We start from the raw sequence: 11,154 nt of genomic DNA on the forward strand, positions 1-11,154 counted from the left end.
GCAGCTGGCGAAGGACAGGGTTAATTGGAGAGACATGGGAGAGGCCTTTGCCCTGCAGTGGGAGTAATAAGGCTGATGATAATGATTAATAATCGCGAAGCCCGCCTATCGAATCAGCAACGCGGACTCGGCCATCTAATGGGCTCGCCTACGGAGAATGCTGGCCTATACAACCCGCCAAATACCTGCACCTCCAAGCTAGCAACCCTTACTCCTCACTTACAAAGCAACCTTGAGCCGTAACGTATACCTCGAAACATGCACGCAGACCACCACAAAGGTCGCAGGAAAGCACGCGCGTCCCACCTCGCGAAACTATACACCGCAAGGCAGAACATCCTATATACCCCACGAAACACAAAGTGCTCGTAGAAATCTATAAGTCATCTACACCAAGATGTTTTGACGTCTTATAGAAGCATAGCCAAGATTTTATATAGCCGTCCAAAGTCTTGAAGATCTCCTGTAGCCTAGGCTAATGCAACGCTATCTGTCGGCTACAAGAGGTTTTTGTTGACATCTTGTAGACTTCTAGCTGATACCTTGTTTAGCTGTAAAGAAGTTGGTTGGTTTATGGGGTTTAACGTCCCAAAGCGACTAAGGCTATGAGAGACGCCGTAGTGGAGGGCTCCGGAAATTTCGACCACCTGGGGTTCTTTAACGTGCACTGACATCGCACAGTACACGGGCCTCGAATTTCTCCTCCAAAGAAATTCAACCGCCGCGGCCGGGATCGAACCCGCGTCTTTCGGGACAACAGCCGAGCACCATAGCCACTGAGCCACCGCGGCGGCGCTGTGAAGAAGTGTTTTAGCTCTTCTGTAGCTGTGGTAACCGATGCTAGTAGTTGGCTAATAGAGGTCTTACCTAGCTGTATATAGATGTATCTTAGGTGTTTTGTATCAGGGCTAATGTAACGCTGTTCAATGAAAGGCACTTTACGAAGAGCCCGTCCTTGACGCCTCACAAGCAATAAGAACTGAAGAAAGTACAAACATCTTCCATGCTTGGGAGACAAAATGTGCATTGAGGGTGTGCGAAAACTTGTTGCTTTGCTGTCTTTTGCCCCTCTTGTCTGACATTTATTTGGCTTGTTGCCTGCAGACTAAAAGCATATTTTCTTCAGCAGAAGTCTAGGTACCAGGTAATTAATTCACGGATAATGCAGCAGTTTCTTTTGCAAGAAAGTTTTGCATATCAAGAGTGCAAAAGAAACTGCTGCATCATTTCATGTATTGACTGCCTAGTAGCTAGACTTCTGCTAAATGTAAACACTCCTTTAATCTGTAGACAACTGGCCAAATGCGAGGCAAGAAGGACAAGAGAGCACAGCAACAAGTTTTCTCATACACCCTCAATACACATTTTTTCTCCGAAGCGTGCAAGAGATCTGTACCTTCTCTTAAACTGAGCTCTTATTGCTCGTGAGACATCAAGATGAGCTCTTCGTAAAGCACCTTTATCTTTGGCTGCTGCGTAAATATAAGTAAATTGTGCAAATCTGAGTCTTGCAATGCTTACTGCATGATGAAAGCTTTGGGCAGGCAAACTGTTAATTAAATTTATTCATAGTAGAACTACAAGTAAAATTCAGACTAAAGAAAAAAAAAGAGCCAATGTAGTTGGTTCTTAATGCAGGATCTGTCCTGAGCGCAAAAAAAAAGAACAAGAAATGGCTTCAATCCAAGAATCAAACATTTTATTGCCTCAGTAATACATACCTGCTTCTTAGGATTAAAAAAAAGTGACACGTTGAATCAAAACACATGACAAATACCTCAAGAGAACAAAAAGTGCCACATGGCAGGAACAGTTGACAGCTGTCTGCCATATACATGGTAGGCACCAGGCTGTCTCCCATGACGACTCCAACACAGATGTTTGCAGTCGCACTCCACAGCGGGCATAAAAAAGGCCATGGTTACTGGATGAACAGAAAAATTAACGTCAATTTTCAGCACTCAATATTTTTTTCTCACTTAAGTGCACAGAAGCAGACGAAAAATACACAAGACAGCCAGCAACTAATAACTGTATATCATTCACAAGGGTAGAAACTTGGGCGAGTCGGTAACGGTGATCCATGGTATGAGAGGTAGCGCAAAATGGGACAAGGGACAGAGAAAGACGCACACATCACAGGTGCTAACATCCGACTGACAGAGCCCAAGCGACCAAGAGGAACGTGAACCGTGAGGGCAAACAGGTGCATGAGCCCGGAAAAAAATGAAAATCAGGTGAACGAGGAGCTACGGACACGTACACGGCAGCGATTGTTTAAGAAGGCCAGATCTCTTTTGGACAGGGAGATAGATGGTTTGCTGACACATTTATCTTCCAAAGCAGCGATACATGCTACTTCAATAATTTCATATGTTCACTGATTCTGGTGTCTGGCCATGATCAAGCACTTATCCAAAAATGGCACACAACCCCACTCCTTACAATGCAAAACCAGATTACTGCCAGTAAAAGTTTTCAAGTTGTTTTTGTGTTCACGAAGCCTCTCATTCAAGCAACCACCAGATTGACCAACATACCGCTTGCCACAAGAAAGTGGGATGTCATAAACAATGCCTTCAGTACATTTCACAAATTTTTTCCTGTGATTAATGGTGCCCTGCAGCTTTTGCGGATGTTTACCAGCGGGCAAAGTTTTTTTGGATAGCGCACTTAGTTTTTCAGGGCTGAAAAAAGCACGCGAACATTCCCTTTCGTCCCAATTTTCTTGAGATTGTGGGACAGGCAATGAATGTAGGGAATGATGGCAATCCTGCCTTTCTTTCTGAAAGCACAGACGGCAGTTGATCTTCCTGGTGCTTTTTCAGTATGTCTTCAAGGACAAAAACACAGATATCAGCTAGGTAGCCTGCTTCACTGAACCTTGCGAGTTGTTCGTGAAAGCTCTGGCTGATGAGGTGGGGGCATAACTATTCCAGTTCATTTTTCAAACATAAATTAATATTGCCTCACTTTACGAGTTTAGAATGTTCAGAAGTGTAAGGGTGTGCAGGCTGAAGGTAGGTTATTTCAGTCGGTACTGAAATGACCTATCTTCAGCCTGCACTCCCCTACACTGCTGCACATTCTAAACTCGTAAAACGTCATTATTTTGTTTCAAAAATGCCCTTCAAAAGTCATGCCCCCACCTCATCAGCCAGAGCTGTCACGAACAACTCTCAAGGTTCAATGAAGCAGGCTACCTAGCTGATATCTGCGTTTTTGTCCTTGAAGACATACTGAAGAAGCACCAGGAAGATCAACTACCGTCTGTACCTTCAGGAAGAAAGATAGGCAGAATTGTCATTCCCTACATTCATTGCCAGACCCAAAATCTCAAGAAAATTGGGACAAAGCGAATGTTTTTCAGCCCCTAAAAAAATAGGTGTGCTATCCAAAAAAACTTTGCCCGCCGATAGACGTCCCCAAAAGCTGTAGTGCACCAGTAATCACAGGAAAAAATTCATGAAATGGACTGAAGGCATTGTTTGACATCCCACTCTCCTGTGGCAAGCGGTATGTTGGTCAATCTGGTCGTGGCTTGAATGAGAGGCTTCGTGAACACAAAATCAACTTGAAAACTTTTGACGGCAGTAATCTAGTTTTGCACTGTAAGTAGTGTGGTTGTGTCCAATTTTTGGATAAGGGCTCGATCGTGGCCAGACACTGGGATAATTTAACACGTGAAATTAAACTCTGTCCCTTGTCCCGTTTTGCACTACTTCTCATACCATGGAACACTGTATACTATGTTCCATTTATGATTCTTATGCGTGCTGCAGTAGTTGAGTGAAAGAATAAAATAATGGATTGGATTGGAAAACGTTTATTGTTAGCAAAATAATGGAAATTTTGCTTTACTTTTGAAACTTGGATGAGATCAGTCGAAATACCCTCGTTTTATAAACCAGTTATTTCTGAAAGGCTTACATATTTGACTTCTCGTAGTTGAGCCATTATAATGACACTGCTATTTTCCCTTCAGTATTCCAGTTATTACTGTCTAAAAAACTCAAACAATGTAAAGTTAAGTTTTCAGTGTTCATAATCTGCTGGCATGCATACCTGTGCTCATGTAGGAATTCACTCAGGCAAGTCCACATAGGCACAGTTTTCAATCTGGCCCAGGGGGGGGGGAGGCAATTACCGCCTTCTCTCTTCTCCATTCCTTCCTTGAAATTAACTAAAGCCCTTGCTCATTTGGCAAACTGTAGCAGGTCTAACAAAACCAAAAGGTCAGGTCAAGCAAACAACAGAATTCGTGAAATAAATTTTTGCTAACCGCTGGCACCTATACAAGAAAGCATGAAGTGAAGGGGAAAACACTGTCAGCTGTGAAAAGTGCTTACCGAAACTTCAGAAGTTGAGCAGGCCAGGAGGTTCTCTAGAAACCACTGTTGAACAACTTCTACCTAAAAAGAAATGTACAGGGTGAATTCATCGACAACACCAGCTGTGCACACTGCAATAACAAAACCAAAAGGTCAGGTCAAGCAAACAACAGAATTCGTGAAATAAATTTTTGCTAACTGCCGGCACCTATACAAGAAAGCATGAAGTGAAGGGGGAAAACACTGTCAGCTGTGAACAGTGCTTACAGAAACTTCAGAAGTTGAGCAGGCCAGGAGGTTCTCTAGAAACCACTGTTGAACAACTTCTACCTAAAAAGAAATGTACAGGGAGAATTCATCGACAACACCAGCTGTGCACACTGCAATAACAAAACCAAAAGGTCAGGTCAAGCAAACAACAGAATTTGTGAAATAAATTTTTGCTAACTGCCGGCACCTACACAAGAAAGCATGAAGTGAAGGGGGAAAACACTGTCAGCTGTGAAAAGTGCTTACCGAAACTTCAGAAGTTGAGCAGGCCAGGAGGTTCTCTAGAAACCACTGTTGAACAACTTCTACCTAAAAAGAAATGTACAGGGTGAATTCATCGACAACACCAGCTGTGCACACTGCAATAACAAAACCAAAAGGTCAGGTCAAGCAAACAACAGAATTTGTGAAATAAATTTTTGCTAACTGCCGGCACCTACACAAGAAAGCATGAAGTGAAGGGGGAAAACACTGTCAGCTGTGAAAAGTGCTTACCGAAACTTCAGAGGTTGAGCAGGCTAGGAGGTTCTCTAGAAACCACTGTTGAACAACTTCTACCTAAAAAGAAATGTACAGGGTGAATTCATCGACAACACCAGCTGTGCACACTGCAATAACAAAACCAAAAGGTCAGGTCAAGCAAACAACAGAATTTGTGAAATAAATTTTTGCTAACTGCCGGCACCTACACAATAAAGCATGAAGTGAAGGGGGAAAACACTGTCAGCTGTGAAAAGTGCTTACCGAAACTTCAGAGGTTGAGCAGGCCAGGAGGTTCTCTAGAAACCACTGTTGAACAACTTCTACCTAAAAAGAAATGTACAGGGTGAATTCATCGACAACACCAGCTGTGCACACTGCAATAACAAAACCAAAAGGTCAGGTCAAGCAAACAACAGAATTTGTGAAATAAATTTTTGCTAACTGCCGGCACCTACACAAGAAAGCATGAAGTGAAGGGGGAAAACACTGTCAGCTGTGAAAAGTGCTTACCGAAACTTCAGAAGTTGAGCAGGCCAGGAGGTTCTCTAGAAACCACTGTTGAACAACTTCTACCTAAAAAGAAATGTACAGGGTGAATTCATTGACAACACCAGCTGTGCACACTGCAATAACAAAACCAAAAGGTCAGGTCAAGCAAACAACAGAATTTGTGAAATAAATTTTTTGCTAACTGCCGGCACCTACACAATAAAGCATGAAGTGAAGGGGGAAAACACTGTCAGCTGTGAAAAGTGCTTACCGAAACTTCAGAAGTTGAGCAGGCCAGGAGGTTCTCTAGAAACCACTGTTGAACAACTTCTACCTAAAAAGAAATGTACAGGGTGAATTCATCGACAACACCAGCTGTGCACACTGCAATAACAAAACCAAAAGGTCAGGTCAAGCAAACAACAGAATTTGTGAAATAAATTTTTGCTAACTGCCGGCACCTATACAAGAAAGCATGAAGTGAAGGGGGAAAACACTGTCAGCTGTGAAAAGTGCTTACCAAAACTTCAGAAGTTGAGCAGGCCAGGAGGTTCTCTAGAAACCACTGTTGAACAACTTCTACCTAAAAAGAAATGTACAGGGTGAATTCATCGACAACACCAGCTGTGCACACTGCAAAGGCTTACGAAGAAATTCAAGGAGGCCTGCCATGCCAAGGGGCTACTTCCTTACATTGTCAAACAGCCAGCACACATACAGAGCAGTACCACCGAGTAGGTTTCCTCAGTGTCGTAGCTATCAATCACAGTGAAACAAACGCTTGACAGGTCCAACAAGTCTATGCAGTAATGTATCTGAATTTTCATGGTTCCTGCAACTCCATTATTTTTTCTCTAAGTTCACAACCAACTGCAGACCAAAGGCAAAACACAACAATTCCATAATCTTTAGCAACAAGGCATATACAAGTGCAAACAGCAAATGAAATAGCTCAAGTTAGCCCTGCTTAAATAAACAGAAATCAGGTAAAGTATTATTCCATATTTTCATGAAAACCTGGAACAAAACAAGCCATTGACAATATATTATGCATGCAGTCACTGAATTTCATGAAACCAATACAATTTCCGCTACATAATTACTTGTAAATTGCGGAGTTTAACGCCCAGAGGCGATATATGGGCAACGAGGGTCGCCGTAGTGGAGGGCTCCAGAATAATTTGGACGAATAGGGGTTCTCTAACGTGCGCTTACTTAAGACAGCACACAGGCGTCTTTGTATTTCGACTTTAAAGGGGCTGCGAAACACTGCTTGGGGGCATACCGGCTATACTTCAGGTGGGTTGTTTCTGTCACACAGATGCTGACTTAAAAGAATTACAGGAATCGATGCACAGGAACGAGATATATTCAGTGAAGAAATTTAAAAATACAAGCAAACAAAACGCTGCCCTCAACTCGATTTTGGCGGGCTTCCCACTCCTATTTCTCTCTCCCAATGACGGCACCTGGCGCAACCAATCAAAACAGCCAGCCAGAGCACGTCGCGGAAGTTTGTACTCCATGGTTGCCTGCTGCTCTCTGTAACTCGTTCTTGCTGAGACTAGCAGCGTCGTTTCCATGCCAGAGCGCCCCTGGTGGTGTATTTTTATTTTACTTGCTTTGCAGGGCTTTTATCTAAGACAAACAAGTTGTTTTTGTTGATCTAATATAAAACGCAGACAGGTGACAAAATGTGTCTCTATTTATTCACACAATTTGAAGTATATTTACTGTTTGTCCGATCATCAAGCTCGCGCCAGGTGATGTCATATCCGCTGCTAAAAACCCGTCACTGTGTGGCGACACCATCAGAGCCATGAAGTTGTTTTTGGGAGGACATTAAAATATTAAAAAACGGAATGCACGCGGTATTACCGACGCTAATAGCCCCATTATAACTCACTGTATGCAATCAACAGGCAAAACAATTAACTAAAATTGTGTTTCTGGGCCCCTTTAACGACGTGCGCCGCCGCGGACGGCGTCAGATAGCTTGCGAACGGCAAACGAACGCACAGCCACACAGCCACCACGACGGGTTTCGTGATCACTTCATGACAATGGGCACTGCACATTCTATTCCGCCATTATAATCATAACCAACGCCTTCTTAACCCGAGTGTCACTGGTAGTAATCAAATTAAGTTGAATACGAACATTCGCAAGGACAGAACAGAGTGGTTTGCAACAATAAAATTCCTACCGGGATGCAATCGAGCACACTTCAATGTGTACAAAAAAATTCGCGCCTTTCCTACCCGTGTTTAAACAAGGCGTGGTCGCTTTGAAGCTATGTCACAAATGATGACACTTGATTTTTCTATGGTTCCAATTTATGGACGACTTTCGTAAGAAAGCAGCTCATAGAGGATGATGCAAGAGCAACATAGCGGTACCCACTGAACGAGAACTCAAACGCTTGGAAACGCCCTGTTTTCGAACATCGAACGTTACACTTTGGTATGAAAACACTGGCTGAGAGAGCTTTGCGATTTTCAAACCAAAGGAGGGACGCAAAACTGTCTAAGAACGTTGGGACGCACAGCCGACGATTGAATGAGGCGCATTGGCAACTTAGCCGCAGTAAGGGTGACGCTTTCATCACACGAGAGAAATGGAAGGTGACTTACTTTTGCTGAAAACGAGGTGCACCTTTCAGCTCAGTCCTGGTAGTAAAAGACATCGCGGGAAAACTGCAAACAGCAGTGTGAAGCGCCCACAAGGACGAGACAAAGGAGGCAGAAAACCGTTGCGAGCGTCCACTTCGCGCGCGTAGCAAGGAACCGCTAGCGACTGCAACGCCAATGGCCAGACGAAGTACTACATTCCAAAAATGCGAAAGAAACAAAGCAACAACATAAAAATAATCACAAATTGCATCTCATACTTTTATGTGACGCTAAGCATTTACAACTTGCAAAAGGTTTATTTTTGCTTGAAACAGTTAAATTTACGTGGGCTGTAGACTATCGCGACCGAGCGGAACGACACCAAGCAGCAAGCTGAGGCGTTCAGGACGCGAAGGCAGGCGAAGGCGCGCGCCGCTCTCGAGACCGGTCGTGGCGAGGGAAGAATGCGGGCGAGCCGCGAGTACCGCGAGCAGACTGCTCCAACATGGCGAAGACAGCATGGAAGAAAGCGGCGATAGCGGCGATGGCGTGACGGCAACATTCCTTGCTCGTGGCCAGCCGAGGCCAAACGAAGAGGCGTTCGCAACAGGAAACAAATTTCATGATTCGCGTAACTTTAGTGCAGCTTTACAAGTGGTGGGCTAGTTGTACTCGATGTGGACCGTGATAAACGTGATTTCGGGCTGCATATGACAAAATGCGCTGTCAGAGTTTGAGCACAAAGCGCGGACTTTGCACCGGTGCGCCTGCTCTTAAAAAGGTGCAAATATCGGTGTAGGGCACTGAAATCTAACAGTTTTTGTGCCCCACTTGCATGTTTCATTCATGGTTTGGAATAAAATGTGAAGCTTAAAAACGCTTGCCATGATCTATATCATGTTTAATAAATGGTGGCAGCTTTCTGCCAATCCCCTGAACGTATTGGCCCGTCTTCGTAACATAATCTTAAGTTAGACGTTTCAGAAAGCGCGGACATCTTAAACGGACGTCTTAAAGAAGTTTCCAAAAGACATCTTGCCGTCGACATATATGAGACGTTTCATTCTAGCGCAAGACATGTGAAGCCATTTCGAGCTGTTTCAGGACGTTTCTAAGACGTTTTGTGTTTCGTGGGACGGACGCAACACCGCACCCACACAGCCGCATTCTCGGACACAGGCACTACACGAAGAGCACCAACCCTTAGAACCACGAACACCACAGCGACAGAATGCACGGCAAACAAACCATCAAACATCTTCACTCTGCTGACAGACCACACGGCCATCTGCACACTCCAAAGCAGCATACACGCTTTTCCGTAAAGCACCGTTTCTTCATCTTGAGCCCGCATACTATCACACTGCCTGCGTCACAGATCATCATACATGGGGACCTGGGCATGAGGGCATCCCTGCAAATGAGCGCATTTGGCATTTGCCCGCGAACTAAGCGTCCGGACGCCGGTGGATGGTATCCCCGACCCACATTCACTCGCTGACAACCAGAAAAATGGCTGTCGGTTTAGCATTGCTAAGCACGAAATATTGTGCGAAAGCACGGTGGGCCACCTGAATTGTGGGGATGGGCCGAACCCATTCGGGGGGTCAGTTCCGAACGTTGGTCAACTCAGTTTTAAAATTTCGAGGGTGTGACACCAAAATTTCGGTTGTGGGCTAACTTCATTTTTAGAGAAGGGCTCGATTTTTAGACTAGGTCAAGCCTGTCTTTCTCCCGAGCACACCCAGATTCACCGGTAGTCAAATTCGAACAAAGTCATTCGAAGGGCAAATTTAGGATTGTCCATGCATATTTGGGCACGGGCAACTTTGTGGATTTGCCATACTACCTTAGGGACCCACCATTAAATTTTCGTCAGTATGTCAGTTCAAGGTCAAATTTCGGGTTGTTCATGTCTATTTGGGCATAGGCAACGTTGAGGACGTGTGTACTACCTGTTAGGAACCCACCATTCAATTTTCGTCGATTTCTGCGCAGGTCACATAAATAGCAAATCTCGGGTGGTGCATATGCCTTATGTACCATCGCGGTTGCCATAATCACATCCCCAGTCTTCCGCCAGATATCATCACAGCTGTTTTTTACAGCCGCTGCAAACAGAGTCACGTGACCCGCCAGGAGGCTTCAGTCATCCCACGGCTTTCGCCGAGAATGCCGCTAGAAATGCTTTCGCTCTAAAACAGCCTCTTGACCGCCACACCGCGGCACAGCAGTACAGGGAAAGCCGCATCATATACCCTCCACACCAGTTACAAAGCAGACATCGGTGACAACTCCTCAGTATTTTCGCCCACTTGTTCCTTCTTCCACTCGCACTGTACCACCTGCGGAGCCAGAGACCCTCATTCCCCCACTGTGTCACTACATCTAGGAATGTGCACATCCCTTGTGTTCCGGCCATTCGTTCACGGATCCCAACCTCCTGGGAGCGCGCGCTTCTGGCCATACCAGCCGGTTAAGAGAACAAGTTGAATGATCATATATGTAAATTGGTTTTTGCGGGAACGAAATGGCGCAGTATCTGTCTCCCATATCTCGGTGGACCCTTGAACCACGCCATAAGGGAAGGGAGGAAGGTGGGAAGGAAAGGAAGAAGAGAAAGCCAGAGGGCTCTTGGACTAGAAGCCCTCTCGAGATTATATTCGCTATTCATCATCATCATCATCATCATCAGCGTTACTACGCCCGTGGCAGGGCAAATACCTCTCCCATATCTCTGCAATTATCCCTGCCCTGTACCTCATCTGCCCACCTAACTTTCTGCCGTCCCTCCTACACTTGCCTTGCCTTTGAATCCAGTACGCCGCCCTTACCGAGCATGGGTTCTCCCCTCTCAAACTCAAATCTTGATTTCGACTAGGAGGTCATTAACCCCCGCCTCTTCCCTGAGCCACTATGCGCTGTCGTTGTATCCGAACATTACACCTTGCCAATAACGAATAAAAAAA

The sequence above is a fragment of the Amblyomma mixtum genome, chromosome 1, assembly GCF_055824585.1.
Source record: "Amblyomma mixtum isolate Tamu chromosome 1, ASM5582458v1, whole genome shotgun sequence".
Classification (NCBI taxonomy): Eukaryota; Metazoa; Arthropoda; class Arachnida; order Ixodida; family Ixodidae; genus Amblyomma; species Amblyomma mixtum.